The following is a 3423-nucleotide window of genomic DNA, read 5'->3' on the forward strand; positions in this document are numbered from 1 at the left end:
TCAACACTGGCTCTCTAACTACAATTTTGGCAACCAGAAAGTGATTAGCAAAACGTGAAGCCTGTAATTAGAATTCCTAGTGCCCACTCCATCTGAGAAATACATTTATAGCTACAGCTTATAGCTCTGAGGAATTAAGAGATTGTCTGGGATTCATAATCAAAAACGATCGTGAAAAAACAACTTTCTCTGTATTATGAAAGTCACAGATGAAAAACAAAAAAAAAAAAAATCCACACAACCTGACTAACAGAGCAGTTCAGAGTCTAATGCGTTGATGCAACTATAACTGTGCAAATTAAATGTTTAAATGAATGCTCGCCATAATTTGATGATAATGTTCATCAAACGCCTTGCTAAATAATGGTAGAATGTCTGTCCCGCGGCGGCACGTGAAAATACGACATACGCAAACTGAAGATAGATAATTAAAGTCATCCCAGAATTAACACTTCACTCGAAAATGATTTCATGGTCACGCGTATCCAGACTAACTTAATACGGCACCCGAGGCTGTTTATAGCAATGATACCGACGCGACGCGACTCCCGGCACAGATGGTGTGCTAACCTGCGTCTGTAGAGAACTGGGGCCTTCCTTCCTCGCGCAGCGTTCTTATATATAAAGCCGCGGTGCGGACGGCTAAGGGAACGCCTGATCAAATCGGCTCTCCCGACTAGCCGCTGGGCTAGTAATGCACCACATTAAGTTATTGAATAAATCATCGCTTCCTTTGCAGATGGCCGATGAAGCTCTCAACTTAAATGTGCATTCAGCACACAGGTAAGTAATCATAATGAAAGTCTGACGTGGCTAAGTAAAATATTTTGGCCGAGAGAATTAATTTAATTACACTACACGCAGTAGGCGAGCTCTGAACTTGCCATTTGGAGATACACTATCGCTATAGTTTTATAGTTATTGAGTTGAAACTTCTCACATCTTTATGATTATAGTGGATCTCCATTCTACTTAAATTTAAACATCCTAGCCTTATTTATTAGCCTACTTAATCTATCTTGCTTCCTTAATTTTTAAGACAAAAACCAGAAAATCATGAATTTCAACTAAAATCTTAATTTGTGAGATCCAGAAGACTGTTTCTATTAAATAATTATGAAAAAGGAATCTAAATATAAATTATTAAGTCTCTAGCTCTTTTCTGTTGCGCCAATTATTTTTACAGAAAAACGTCCAAATTTTGAAAGTGGTTCAAGTTATCGAACTGATATTCAACACATATTAATTTAGTATTACTCCTGACATGCTAGAACCGTTTTAGGTTATTTACTTGATTTTTAAAGTATTGCGCAACATTCATGACGTCAGAGCTAGTTACAGCGGACTCGGCTGGCACACAATGGAAAGACTGATGTGAATTTTATGCAGCGTGAGTAGGCTGCTTCCCTACAATCTGGAATGTGATTGTGTGAAATATGGAGGTTTGGAACAGCACTGGGTGCGTACTGGCATAGCCAAAGTGGACTTACTCGCTTAGGTGGTACACATACTAAAATCGCAACAATACAGAGAAGATTAGCATAGCCCCCGACCAAGAATTAAAAAAAAAAAAGTGATTAATGCGACAGCTCATGACAAGTGGGAAATCCGGGTTCGTGTCCCAATCCGAAACAAATTTCCATTTGTCACTAGCAGCTGGGGCTAGAATGTATTCACAATATGTGAAACCATTTCGTGTCTTAATTTTTCATAAAAGTCCTCTCTGACTTTGCTGTCAGCGTCAATTGTAGCTGTGTAAGCCTCGCCAATGATAATTTCCTGACCACATTTTGAGATTTCTAATGTCAGTATCCTCTTATCACTTTCCTCCCAGCATTTGATATACACACATCAAAAAACGTTTTGCATTACCCCGGTTCTCAGAACTCCTGAAGATAGACGTTGACTGTGGATATTGCATCACAGACACAGTCCCTTTGACTGTTCAGAGATGTCACTAAACCCGCCCGAAGATATAAACATCCATGCATGAGCAGCGGCTGTTAGACGAAGGGGATCCGACAGTCGATCAGTTCCAGTCATTCCACCAGGAAGGAGGTACACGGCTCGTGTTGTCTGTAGTTTAACCATGCCTATACAGTCAATACTGCGGTTCGATCAAGTCCGCATTGTTACTGTGTGCCAGGAAGGGCTCTCAACAAGGGAAGTGTCCTGGTGTCTTGGAATGAACCAAAGCGATGTTGTACGGACATGGAGGAGATACAGAGAGACAGGAACTGTAGATGGCATGCCTCTCTCAGGCCGCCCAAGGGCTATTACGGCAGTGGATGAGCGCTACCTACGGATTATGGCTCGGAGGAACCCTGGCAGCAACTAGACCATGTTGAATAATGCTTTTCGTGCAGCCACAGGACGTCTTGTTACGACTCAAACTGTGCGCAATAGGCTGCATGATGCGCAGCTTCACTCCCGACGTCCATGGCGAGGTCCGTCTTTGCAACCACGACACCATGCAGCGCGCTACAGATGCGCCCAACAACATGCCGAATGGGTCGCTCAGGATTGGCATCAACCTCTCTTCACCGATGTGTAGCATATGCTTTCAACCGGACAATCGTCGGAGATGTGTTTGGAGGCAACCCAGTCAGGCTGAACGCCTTAGGACACACTGTCCAGCGAGTGCAGCAAGGTGGAGGTATGCGGGGCCGACGTACGCCGCTGGTGGTCATGGAAGGCGCTGCAACAGCTGTACGATACATGAATGCCATCCACCGACCGATAGTGCAATCACATCGGCAGCATATTGGCGAGGCATTCGTCTTCATGGAGAACAATTCGCGCCCCCTTCGTGCACATCTTGTGAATGACTTCCTTCAAGGATAACGACATCGCTCGACTAGAATGGCCAGCATGTTCTCCAAACCTGAACCCTATCGAACATGCCTGGGATAGAGTGAAAACGGCTGTTTATGCACGACGTGACCCATCAACCACTCTAAAAGATCCACGCCAAATTGCCGTTGAAGAGTGGTACAATCTGGACCAATAGTCTCTTGATGAACTTGTGGATAGTATGCAACGACGAATACAGGCATACGTCAGTGCAAGAGGACGTGCTACTGAGTATTAGAGGTGCCAGTGTGTACAGAAGTCTGGACCACCACCTCTGAAGGTCTCACTATATGGTGGTACAACATGCAATGTATGGTTTTCATGAGCAATGATGTTTATGTTGATCTCTATTCCAATTTTCTGCACAGCTTTGGGAACTCTCGGAACCGAGGTGATGCAAAACTTTTTGATGTGTGTGTTTCCTGTGCTTCTTATGAACGGCCATAGAAATCCCTTTCTTGGCTCTTTCCTCCATTTCAGCTCCACTATAAAAATGGATGTGATCTGCAGTATTGTAGGTCTAAAAATGGCGAATAAAAAATGACGAATAAAAAAATGGTGTGGTGGCCG

At 43.6% G+C, this 3423-nt stretch overlaps 1 non-coding gene across 1 annotated transcript; it reads left to right on the forward strand.

The window, feature by feature from the left end:
• Positions 1–1486: 1486 nt before the first annotated feature.
• LOC126093531 (U6 spliceosomal RNA) lies at positions 1487–1593 on the forward strand. Its single transcript, XR_007521672.1, has one exon. It is a non-coding gene; the product is annotated as a U6 spliceosomal RNA (small nuclear RNA).
• Positions 1594–3423: the final 1830 nt, after the last annotated feature.

Source organism: Schistocerca cancellata, chromosome 7 (genome assembly GCF_023864275.1).
Source record: "Schistocerca cancellata isolate TAMUIC-IGC-003103 chromosome 7, iqSchCanc2.1, whole genome shotgun sequence".
NCBI classification, from domain to species: domain Eukaryota; kingdom Metazoa; phylum Arthropoda; class Insecta; order Orthoptera; family Acrididae; genus Schistocerca; species Schistocerca cancellata.